Below are 13,115 nucleotides of genomic sequence, written 5' to 3'. Positions count from 1 at the left end.
CCATGTGGTTTGTTCAAATTCTGTGATGATATTATTACAGGCATAGTTTCCTTATGTACCAAAAGAAGAAACTGAAAAAAAATCAGCTTGATCATGAAACAAGGTTTGCCAGAGGACATACAATTTCTGGAACAAGAGAAAATCATTAATTTAAGCCACTTAATTATAATCAGTTCAGAGCAAGCACAACTTTCAATGATGCTACAGCATTCACAGTTATGTCTTCAGAGATGAAATTCCAGCAATCTCAATTGCAAGTTTACAACCAGGACAGTATGTTGCATGTATATATGACAATTTTTGGAGGGTTGGAAATGCATGTAATGTTTCACATGAACAACAAGGTGTCATGAGCTTTATGCACCAATACGATTCAGCTCATTCCTTCCACTGGCCAACTGCTACAGGCACCTGCTGAATTCCTGAGCGGCATATTTTCATGACTATAGATGCACCACCAACATCATCACCAGGAAGACAATACAGTTACCCACAATCTGTTCTTGACAAAATTGCAAAACTGTTTAACCAAAAGTGGACTGACCTTTTTTTCCGCCCCTAAATTTGCTGTGTTGTGTATTATACCTGTTTTTATGGTATGTGTTAAATTAATGTTTTAAGCTGATTTATATACTCTAATATAAAAATTAATCATGGGACTTACACTCGAATATAAAAATTAATCATGGGACTTAATGAGCAAAACATTTCACTATTCAATCTTCTCGAAGTGCTAAAATAATAACTTTAGAAACACATTCTTACTCATCAAAATGCAAGATCCAGAATTAAACAATATAGCTTCGAAAGCTTAAGGCATGCTCTTTACAGGTGTGGCAAGAAGAAAAGGAGTGAACAAGACACATTTGAGATATTGCCCCCAACACCCTAAAAAATACCCTAAAATTTGCACATAGAAAATTTTGGCCAACTTTGCAGCTGCATACCTTTTCATCTAGGCATCCAATGTTTATTAAATCTGATCCATATATAGACATCATAGGTATGAATAACCCTCTGAAGTTTTGGTGTGATTGGTTCATATGCAAAATAATAGTGGATGGTCAAAGCTTGGCTCTCAGAATAGTGCGATGAATTTTTCAGCCACTTTAGAGGCTTGTCTCTGTATTTAGGTGTGGCTAAATACCTGATTTTTGCCATGGTGGGACTCAGCACAAAAAGCTGTCTCTGTATATTACAGCTATGACCAAATGTTTGCTAGAACTTTAAAAAAGCCTAGCACACTTGGCACGTTTGCACCTTCATACATGATGCGAAGATGAGTAGCCTCTCTTTAAAAGCCCCTAAAACTTCAACCACTGAAGATGCTGAATTGGAATTTGGTATGTAACTGTCAAAGACAATATAGAACCTTCACACCAAATTTGATTACATTTGGAGATGGATGATTGGGGAGTCCTGGTCCCTCTGACATGATCCATCAGTGTATGTTTTGTAAAAATCTACAAGGCACAAAACAATCTTGTTAAAGATGTGGCACAATCCTTTACCTCTGCTTACATGCAAATACACATTACATGATGTATTAGGTTACACGTGGCACATAATCCAAATTTCTACACTTGAGGCCACATTTTACACAGCCCATATCAAACTCCTATGTGAGTGAAATCATGTCATTACATTTGCATGACCACTTTACAATATGTGAAAGCTGTGGACACTCAATACACAAGCTTTCAGTTACAATCAGCTGTTATTCAATGTTGTCAAAGCCATACTTCACACATCATCACAGACATTGTACTACCGCATGTCAGAGGGGATGAACATCTTTGCTGGTGTGACAGGAAATGTCGACATATCTTACATTCCAAAATAGGAAAGCAGATAACTCAATTATGGTATACTAATTTCTGTAACTAGAAACCTGCAGTACAATATGCTATATAAAGCACACAGAAAAATGAAAACTCTAATATAATCAGGCAAAAAATTGTGTGTTATATGTCCATTAAAAAAAAAGCTGCCAGAGACTCACTCACTCACTCACTCTCTCTCTCTCTCTCTCTCTCTCTCTCTCTCTTTCTCTCTCTCTGTGTGTGTGTGTGTGTGTGTGTGTGTGTGTGTGTGTGTGTGTGTGTGTGTGGTGGGGGGTCTATATTTGACAAACACTTTGTTGGCTAACATTCCAACAGTCTTTTTGTTGTGCCTTTCCCCAACTCAGCATCTCCACTATATGATGAGTAGCAACTACCCTTTTAATTACATTTTTACATTCCATCCTGGATTTTCCATTGTTTGATTACCAGAGCTTTACTGCATATTTAGAGCAATTCACAGTCGGTGATTTACATGGAATATACTCTCAACGCAGATATAGAAGAGTTATTCATTCAAGGGGTGTTAAAAACATACATACACATGCTATTTTACAAGTGTTCAAAACATGGATTTGTTTAATAACAGATATGCAGAGAGATGTCTTTTCTATTCTAAATATTTTAATTTATTTTTATTGTAGTTTATATCAGCCCAACTTGGACATTTAAGTAGTAAAGCTGCATATGTTATGATAGTAAAGCTATCTGCAATAGATGAAAAATTAACATAATTTTTTAGCCTGATTATAACAGAATTTTCCTTTTTCCTTTTTTTTGTTATGGTTTTAAGGCGCAAAACTGCTACGGTCATTAGTACCCGGTCTACGGCTTAGGTAGAAATTGGAAATCAGCAGCAATGGGAGTGAAACTCAAAAAGTGGGGAAACTAAAAAACAGAAGGAAAGCTTAGAAAACCACTATAGAAGGGAGGGTTGTTTTCCCCAAAAAGAGCTTCAAATGACCGACGTCATCTCATTGACACTGACAAACTCGAGGACGCGATCGGCTGAGCGAGTGTCATCTGCTAAAATGGAAGGTATATCAGGCAACAGCTATAGACGGGAGCGTAACGAAGTAAAGTAGGGGCACTGAAGTAAAAGGTGTCTCACCGTCCACAGTTGAGAGCAGTGGGGACAAAGTGGGGGACAGCCACTTAAAAGATGTCGATGGTTAAAAAGACAGTGCCCTATCCGGAGTCTAGTTAAAATTACCTCCTCCCGATGACGTGTTCGGGAGGAAGAGGTCCAAGCACAACGAAGAGCTTTCACGTCCCGCAATTTATTATTGGGAAGAGTAGACCAATGTGCATGCCATAAAAGAGTAATACAATACAGCCACTCCCAACACCAAATGATGTTTTTGAGCCACCAGTGTAAATGAATGTGGTGTCCTTCATTTGTGCGCATAGAGCAGCAAATGCCTGATGATAAACGAGAGAAGAGGTACCATCCTTTGGAAGTTGACAAAGGTCACAGAGCAGGCAGATCCGGGGGCGGAGCCAAAGCGGTGCTATACCCCCAGTTGTCAAGAAAGTTTTAGGAAAGTGGAAGGAAAGAGAACATAGCAGTTGACGGAAGCAGACTCCCGGTGGCAGTAGAGAGGAAGGGCAGCCTGCATACCCTAAATCCAAGGAGGCGTTGAAAAAAAGGTCATGGACCAGATTAGCAGGCATGGAAGAGAGATGGCTAGCGTAACGACTCAGAAGGACAGCTCGCCGATTGGACAGCGGAGGTTCAGCAGTCTCAGAATAAAGGCTTTCCACAGGGCTAGTGTAAAAAGCTACAGATGCTAAATGCAATCCACGCTGGTGGACAGAGTGAAGACGCCCGAAGAATAGGCGGCCGAGCAGAGGAGTAAACTATGCTTCCATAGGCCATTACGGAGCGCACTAAGGCTTCACCACTCGGTCCGCTCCCCAGGAGGTACCATTCAGAACATGGAGTGTGTTGAGAGATCACAGACAGCGGGCTGAAAGATAGGAAACGTGGGAGGACCAGCACAGTTTCTGTCGATCATAAGACCCAAGAATTTAGCGACATCCGTGAATGGAAGGTCGACAGGGCTTAGATGTACGGAAGGCGGAAGAAACTCCGTACGACGCCAAAAATCGACACAAACTGTCTTACTGGGAGAAAAGCGGAAGCCGGTTTCGATGCTCCAAGAGTGGAGGCGATTGAGACACCCTTGAAGATGTCTTTCAAGAAGGCTGGTCCGTTGAGAGCTGTAGTAGATTGCAAAATCGTCCACAAAGAGGGAGCCCGAGACATCAGGAAGGAGATTATCTGTAATTAGATTTATGGCGATGACAAACAGTACAACACTTAGAACAGAGCCCTGGGGTACCCCATTTACTTGGGAGGAAGTACAGGAGAGAATAGTGTTCACCCGCACTTTAAATGTGTGCTCTGCCATAAATTCACAAATAAAAAGGGGCAGCTGTCCTCGAAAGCCCCAAGAGAAAAGTGTGCGGAGGATGCCTGTCCTCCAACAGGTATCGTATGCTCTCTACAGATCAAAAAATATTGCTACTGTTTGGCGTTTCCTGAGAAAATTGTTCATGATATAAGTGGAGAGAGCAACAAGTTGGTCAACTGCAGAACGATGCTTTCGGAAACCGCATTGGTCAGGTGTTAAAAGGCTTTGTAACTCCAGCCACCAGGCTAAACGGCAATTCACCATACGCCCCAAAACCTTACATACACTACTCGTGAGGGAAATGGGACGATAGCTACAGGGGAGATGTGTGTCCTTTCCAGGTTTCGGAACAGGAACGATGATAGCTTCCCTCCATCTTCTGGGAAAGTACTGTCAGTCCAAATTTGATTATAAAGGTGAAGGAGTTGACGCAGACTGCGGTATGATAAATGCAGCAACATTTGGATGTGGATACCATCCGGTCCTGGGGCGGAAGATCGAGAAGAAGAGAGTGCGTGTTGGAGTTCCCACATGGAGAAAACAGTATTACAGTTTTCGCTATTTTGAGAGGAGAAAGCAAGAGGTCGCACTTCCGCTGCATATTTCTTTGGGAGAAAGGCTGGCGGGTAATTTGAAGAGCTCGAAATCTCAGCAAAGTGTTGACCCAATGAGTTAGAAATTGTGACGGGGTCCACTAAGGTATCATGCTCGACAGTGAGCCCAGAGATTGGGGAGAAACCAGGCATGACAGATAAACATTGAATTTGACTCCAAACTTCTGAGGAAGGAGTGAAGGTGTTAAAAGAGTTAGTAAAGAAGTCCCAGCTTGCCTTCTTGCTATCGTGGATGACGCGACGGCATCGAGAACATAACTGCTTATAAGCAGATACAGTTGGCCAAAGTAGGATGGTGGCGGAAAACACAAAGAGCATGTCGCCGCTCACGTATTCTGTCATGGTACGCTTCGTTCCACCAAGGAACTGGGGGGGGGCACGGGGGCAAATCGGAGGTGCAAGGTATTGAACGTTTCGTGGCTGTAAGAACAACTTCTGTAACATGAGTGACCTGATCGTCGATGCTAGGAAAATGACGGTCATCGAATGTCGCTAGAGACGAAAAAAGTGTACAATCGGCTTGGGCAAACTTCCAGTGTCTCGGGTGCATAGATGGCAGTTGTGGTTGCAATCGAAGGACACGTGGAAAATGGTCACTTGAGTGTGTACCAGCAAGAGCGAACCATGCAAAGCACCGAGCTAGCTGAACAGTACCGACCGAAAGGTCCAAATGAGAGAAACTTGTCATGGAGGCAGACAAAAATGTAGGTTCCCCAGTGTTGAGGGAAACAAGATCTGCTTGGTGGAAGATGTCAATCAATAGGGAGCCTCGCGGACAAGGACGCGAAGATCCCCAAAGTGGGTGGTGGGCATTGAAGTCCCCAACCAGCAAGATTAGATTAGATTAGTTTTTCATTCCATAGATCCATGCTGAGGAGATCCTCGTGGATGTGGAACATGCCAATTTTTTTTTAGCTGAAATAACAATACTAATAGTATGAATATATACATCATTCGTTTCTATTAAAAAAAATCGTCTGTGGAGTAGGAGGAGTTGGCCACTAGTAAGTCTTTCAGGCTCCTTTTAAATTGATCTTTATTTGTAACTAAATTTTTTATGTTTGTTGGCAAATTATTGAAGATGAGTGTTCCTGAGTAGTGGACCCCTTTTTGAACTAAAGTAAGTGTTTTTAAGTCTTTATGCAGATCATTTTTGTTCCTGGTACTGTGTGTATGAACTGAGCTGTTTGTTGGAAAAAGAGATATATTATTTAGGACAAATTTCATTAAGGAGTAAATATACTGTGAGGCAGTGGTTAGTATACCCAGTTCTTTGAAGAGGTTTCTACATGACGTCCGTGAATTTACTCCACAAATAATACATATTACAAGCTTTTGGACTCTGAAAACTTTTGTTTGACTTGAAGAGTTACCCCAAAATATTATAACATATGACATTATGGAAGGAAAGTAGGCAAAGTATGCAAGCTTTTTCATTTTTATGTCGCCTATGTCTGCTAACACTCGAATTGCAAATACAGATTTGTTAAGGCGTTTCTGCAGTTCTGTGGTGTGCTCCTCTGTACTGAATTTATTATCAAGTTGTAATCCCAGGAATTTAAGACTGTCAACCTCTTCTATCTGCTCTTCTTCATACTTTATGCATATGCTGGGTGGAAACCTCTTCAGGTTCTGAATTGCATGTAGTGAGTCTTTTCAAAGTTTAATGTCAATGAGTTGGCTTTAAACCATTTATTAATACCCATGAACATGAACATATCATCCCCCCCATGAACCATGGACCTTGCCGTTGGTGGGGAGGCTTGCGTGCCTCAGCGATACAGATAGCCGTACCGTAGGTGCAACCACAACGGAGGGGTATCTGTTGAGAGGCCAGACAAACGTGTGGTTCCTGAAGAGGGGCAGCAGCCTTTTCAGTAGTTGCAAGGGCAACAGTCTGGATGATTGACTGATCTGGCCTTGTAACAATAACCAAAACGGCCTTGCTGTGCTGGTACTGCGAACGGCTGAAAGCAAGGGGAAACTACAGCCGTAATTTTTCCCGAGGGCATGCAGCTTTACTGTATGATTACATGATGATGGCATCCTCTTGGGTAAAATATTCCGGAGGTAAAATAGTCCCCCATTCGGATCTCCGGGCGGGAACTACTCAAGAGGATGTCGTTATCAGGAGAAAGAAAACTGGCGTTCTACGGATCGGAGCGTGGAATGTCAGATCCCTTAATCGGGCAGGTAGGTTAGAAAATTTAAAAAGGGAAATGGATAGGTTGAAGTTAGATATAGTGGGAATTAGTGAAGTTTGGTGGCAGGAGGAACAAGACTTCTGGTCAGGTGACTACAGGGTTATAAACACAAAATCAAATAGGGGTAATGCAGGAGTAGGTTTAATAATGAATAGGAAAATAGGAATGCGGGTAAGCTACTACAAACTGCATAGTGAACGCATTATTGTGGCCAAGATAGATACGAAGCCCACGCCTACTACAGTAGTACAAGTTTATATGCCAACTAGCTCTGCAGATGATGAAGAAATTGATGAAATGTACGACGAGATAAAAGAAATTATTCAGGTAGTGAAGGGAGACGAAAATTTAATAGTCATGGGTGACTGGAATTCGAGAGTAGGAAAAGGGAGAGAAGGAAACATAGTGGGTGAATATGGATTGGGGGTGAGAAATGAAAGACGAAGCCGTCTGGTAGAATTTTGCACAGAGCATAACTTAATCATAACTAACACTTGGTTTAAGAATCATGAAAGAAGGTTGTATACATGGAAGAACCCTGGAGATACTAAAAGGTATCAGATAGATTATATAATGGTAAGACAGAGATTTAGGAACCAGGTTTTAAATTGTAAGACATTTCCAGGGGCAGATGTGGACTCTGACCACACTCTATTGGTTATGACCTGTAGATTAAAACTGAAGAAACTGCAAAAAGGTGGGAATTTAAGGAGATGGGACCTGGATAAACTAAAAGAACCAGAGGTTGTACAGAGATTCAGGGAGAGCATAAGGGAGCAATTGACAGGAATGGGGGAAATAAATACAGTAGAAGAAGAATGGGTAGCTTTGAGGGATGAAGTAGTGAAGGCAGCAGAGGATCAAGTAGGTAAAAAGACGAGGGCTAGTAGAAATCCTTGGGTAACAGAAGAAATATTGAATTTAATTGATGAAAGGAGAAAATATAAAAATGCAGTAAGTGAAACAGGCAAAAAGGAATACAAACGTCTCAAAAATGAGATCGACAGGAAGTGCAAAATGGCTAAGCAGGGATGGCTAGAGGACAAATGTAAGGATGTAGAGGCCTATCTCACTAGGGGTAAGATAGATACCGCCTACAGGAAAATTAAAGAGAGCTTTGGAGATAAGAGAATGACTTGTATGAATATCAAGAGCTCAGATGGAAACCCAGTTCTAAGCAAAGAAGGGAAAGCAGAAAGGTGGTAGGAGTATATAGAGGGTCTATACAAGGGCGATGTACTTGAGGACAATATTATGGAAATGGAAGAGGATGTAGATGAAGATGAAATGGGAGATATGATACTGCGTGAAGAGTTTGACAGAGCACTGAAAGACCGGAGTCGAAACAAGGCCCCCGGAGTAGACAATATTCCATTGGAACTACTGACGGCCGTGGGAGAGCCAGTCCTGACAAAACTCTACCATCTGGTGAGCAAGATGTATGAAACAGGCGAAATACCATCAGACTTAAAGAAGAATATAATAATTCCAATCCCAAAGAAAGCAGGTGTTGACAGATGTGAAAATTACCGAACTATCAGCTTAATAAGTCACAGCTGCAAAATACTAACACGAATTCTTTACAGACGAATGGAAAAACTAGTAGGAGCCAACCTCGGGGAAGATCAGTTTGGATTCCGTAGAAACACTGGAACACGTGAGGCAATACTGACCTTACGACTTATCTTAGAAGAAAGATTAAGGAAAGGCAAACCTACGTTTCTAGCATTTGTAGACTTAGAGAAAGCTTTTGACAATGTTGACTGGAATACTCTCTTTCAAATTCTAAAGGTGGCAGGGGTAAAATACAGGGAGCGAAAGGCTATTTACAATTTGTACAGAAACCAGATGGCAGTTATAAGAGTCGAGGGACATGAAAGGGAAGCAGTGGTTGGGAAGGGAGTAAGACAGGGTTGTAGCCTCTCCCCGATGTTGTTCAATCTGTATATTGAGCAAGCAGTAAAGGAAACAAAAGAAAAATTCGGAGTAGGTATTAAAATTCATAGAGAAGAAATAAAAACTTTGAGGTTCGCCGATGACATTGTAATTCTGTCAGAGACAGCAAAGGACTTGGAAGAGCAGTTGAATGGAATGGACAGTGTCTTGAAAGGAGGATATAAGATGAACATCAACAAAAGCAAAACAAGGATAATGGAATGTAGTCTAATTAAGTCGGGTGATGCTGAGGGAATTAGATTAGAAAATGAGGCACTTAAAGTAGTAAAGGAGTTTTGCTATTTGGGGAGCAAAATAACTGATGATGATCGAAGTAGAGAGGATATAAAATGTAGGCTGGCAATGGCAAGGAAAGCGTTTCTGAAGAAGAGAAATTTGTTAACATCCAGTATTGATTTAAGTGTCAGGAAGTCATTTCTGAAAGTATTCGTATGGAGTGTAGCCATGTATGGAAGTGAAACATGGACGATAAATAGTTTGGACAAGAAGAGAATAGAAGCTTTCGAAATGTGGTGCTACAGAAGAATACTGAAGATTAGATGGGTAGATCACATAACTAATGAAGAAGTATTGAATAGGATTGGGGAGAAGAGAAGTTTGTGGCATAACTTGACCAGAAGAAGGGATCGGTTGGTAGGACATGTTCTGAGGCATCAAGGGATCACCAATTTAGTATTGGAGGGCAGCGTGGAGGGTAAAAATCGTAGAGGGAGACCAAGAGATGAATACACTAAGCAGATTCAGAAGGATGTAGGTTGCAGTAGGTACTGGGAGATGAAAAAGCTTGCACAGGATGGAGTAGCATGGAGAGCTGCATCAAACCAGTCTCAGGACTGAAGACCACAACAACAACAACAACGAACATATCATTAGCAGATCTTTCTAGAACTACACTCTACATACTATTTATTGCAATACTTGTGTCATTTGCAAACAAAACGAACTCTGATTCTGGCAGTGTAACTGATGAGAGATCATTAATGTACACAAGAAAAAGCAATGGCCCTAAGATGGATCCTTGTGGGACACCAATGTAATTTCTTCCCATTCTAATGATGACTGATGACTTAATTCACTAGTCCCTTGTACTGACACCCTTTGTTTCCTGTTACCTAGGTATGACTTGAACCATTTTGCAGCACTGCCCGTGACACCATAGAATTCTAATTTATTTAAAAGGATGTTGTGATTCACACAATCAAATGCCTTTGACAAATCACAGAAAATACCTGCTGCTTGTAATTTGATATTTAATGAATCTTAATTCATTAAATAACATTTTCACTGTAGATGTAAATAGCCTTCTTGATATCAGAACCCTACAGAAATCCAAACTGTGTTCTTGATAATATGTTATTTGTGGTCAGATGGTTGAGAAGCTGCCTGTACATTACTTTTTCTAAAATTTTTGAGAATGCTGGCAAAAGTGAAATTGGTCTGTAGTTTGATGGTATCTCTTTATCCCCTTTCTTGAATAGAGGCTTAACATCTGCATATTTTAGCCAGTCAGGAAATGTCCCAGTTATAATTGACTGGTTACACAAGTAACTTAGAATTGTACTAAACTCACAAGAACATGCCTTAATTAACTTTGTTGATATTTTTTCATAACCACTAGAATGCTTTGTTTTCAGAGATTTTATTATGGAAGTTATTTCTTTTGGTGAAGTGAGTGACATATTCATGTAGCTGAAGCTATTTGTAAAGGATGGTTTCAGATATTCAAGGGCATTATTTACTGATCCTGCCAATCCCATTCTATCAGTAACGGATATAAAGTACTCGTTAAATAGATTTGCCACACTATGCCCATCAGTTACTAATGTGTCATCTACCCTTAATGTTATTTGCTCCTGTTCCTTTCTGGTTCTACCAGTCTCCTCTTTCACTATATCCCATATTGCTTTTATTTTGTTCCCTGACATTGCTATCTTCTTCTCGTAGTGCATTTGTTTAGATGTCTGAATTACTTTTTTTTAATATTTTACAGTATTCCTTGTATTTAGCTAAATCATCAGTATTGGAGCTATTCTTGGTCGACAGATACATTTTCCTTTTTGTCTTACAGGAAATCTTTATTCCTTGTGTAATCCATGGTTTTATTATAGACTTCTGTTTAATTTGAGTAACTTTTAAAGGAAAACAGTTTTCAAAATGGTACTGACATTGTTCATGAATGTATTATATTTTTCATTCATGTCATGGGCACTATAAACATCTTTGCAGTTCATATCTTTGAGCAGTTTTCTAAAACACTCAATTTTTGGTTGACTGACTACTCTCCCGTACTCAGACTTAGCAGTCTTGATAATCTGCTCAGAATTTACATCTAAAACAAGGAGCTGCATGTCACGACCTGATAGTCCATTTATTACAGGTTTTATGATATGATGTTGTTCCTTTGATTTGTCTATAAAAATGTTATCAATGGCTGTCCTTGAGGATTTAGTGAGCCTAGTTGGAAAGTTTACAGTGTGAGTTAGATTGAAAGACAACATTACTAACTGCAGAAAATGTTTACTGGAAGATTGCATTAGAAAATCTGTATTAAAGTCACCAGCAATCAAAATTTCTTTGTTTCTTCCTGTTAAATAACCCAAAAGAGCTTCTAGATGATTTATGAACAGATTATAATTTCCTGCAGGTGCTCGGTAAATAGTTACTATTATACAGGATCTGTTATGGAACTCTACTTCTGTTGCACATGATTCTAGATGCTGGTCTAAACAGAATTTATTAATGAAACTTCCTGGCAGATTAAAACTGTGTGCCCGACCGAGACTCGAACTCGGGACCTTTGCCTTTCGTGGGCAAGTGCTCTACCAACTGAGCTACCGAAGCACGACTCACGCCCGGTACTCACAGCTTTACTTCTGCCAGTACCTCTTCTCCTACCTTCCAAACTTTACAGAAGCTATCCTGCGAACCTTGCAGAACTAGCACTCCTGAAAGAAAGGATATTGCGGAGACATGGCTTAGCCACAGCCTGGGGGATGTTTCCAGAATGAGATTTTCACTCTGCAGCGGAGTGTGCACTGATATGAAACTTCCTGGCAGATTAAAACTCAGTTGGTAGAGCATTTGCCCGCGAAAGGCAAAGGTCCCGAGTTCGAGTCTCGGTCGGGCACACAGTTTTAATCTGCCAGGAAGTTTCATATCAGCGCACACTCTGCTGCAGAGTGAAAATCTCATTCTGGAAACATCCCCCAGGCTCTGGCTAAGCCATGTCTCCGCAATATCCTTTCTTTCAGGAGTGCTAGTTCTGCATAGTTCGCAGGAGAGCTTCTGTAAAGTTTGGAAGGTAGGAGACGAGGTACTGGCAGAAGTAAAGCTGTGAGTACCGGGCGTGAGTCGTGCTTCGGTAGCTCAGTTGGTAGAGCACTTGCCCGCAAAAGGCAAAGGTCCCGAGTTCGAGTCTCGGTCGGGCACACAGTTTTAATCTGCCAGGAAGTTTCATATCAGTGCACACTCCGCTGCAGAGTGAAAATCTCATTCTGGAAACATCCCCCAGGCTGTGGCTAAGCCATGTCTCCGCAATATCCTTTCTTTCAGGAGTGCTAGTTCTGCAAGGTTCGCAGGAGAGCTTCTGTAAAGTTTGGAAGGTAGGAGACGAGGTACTGGCAGAAGTAAAGCTGTGAGTACCGGGCGTGAGTTGTGCTTCAGTAGCTCAGTTGGTAGAGCACTTGCCCGCGAAAGGCAAAGGTCCCGAGTTCGAGTCTCGGTCGGGCACACAGTTTTAATCTGCCAGGATGTTTCATATCAGCGCACACTCCGCTGCAGAGTGAAAATCTCATTCTAGAATTTATTAATGTCAATGTTCTTGAATTTATGGCAGTTTTTAATAAATGTGGCAACTCCTCCTCCATCCATATCTACTCTGCAGAAGTAGGAAGCTAGCTTAAATCCTGAAATGTCTAACATATCTATGCCAGTAGTCACTTGATGTTCAGAGAGGCAGATTATGTCAATTTGGCTAGATGAATTCATTTCATCAATACAAATGAGTAGTTCATCAATTTTATTTCTGAGTCCTGGAATGTTCTGGTGTAATAAAGATAACTGATACTGCATACTAATGGGATT

General features: G+C 41.0%; 1 protein-coding gene and 1 non-coding gene across 2 annotated transcripts in view; one reads left to right on the top strand and one right to left on the bottom strand.

The window, feature by feature from the left end:
• Window positions 1–13,115, bottom strand: part of LOC124805038 (mitochondrial mRNA pseudouridine synthase Rpusd3-like) — a 140,382-nt gene that overhangs the window by 100,803 nt on the left and 26,464 nt on the right. The window lies entirely within an intron of this gene.
• Trnal-caa lies at window positions 12,387–12,461 on the top strand. Its single transcript has one exon. It is a non-coding gene; the product is annotated as a tRNA-Leu (tRNA).

Source organism: Schistocerca piceifrons, chromosome 7, assembly GCF_021461385.2.
Source record: "Schistocerca piceifrons isolate TAMUIC-IGC-003096 chromosome 7, iqSchPice1.1, whole genome shotgun sequence".
Classification (NCBI taxonomy): Eukaryota; Metazoa; Arthropoda; class Insecta; order Orthoptera; family Acrididae; genus Schistocerca; species Schistocerca piceifrons.
The sequence above is the reverse complement of the archived record's forward strand: the minus strand, read 5'-3'. Positions and strand labels throughout refer to the sequence as shown.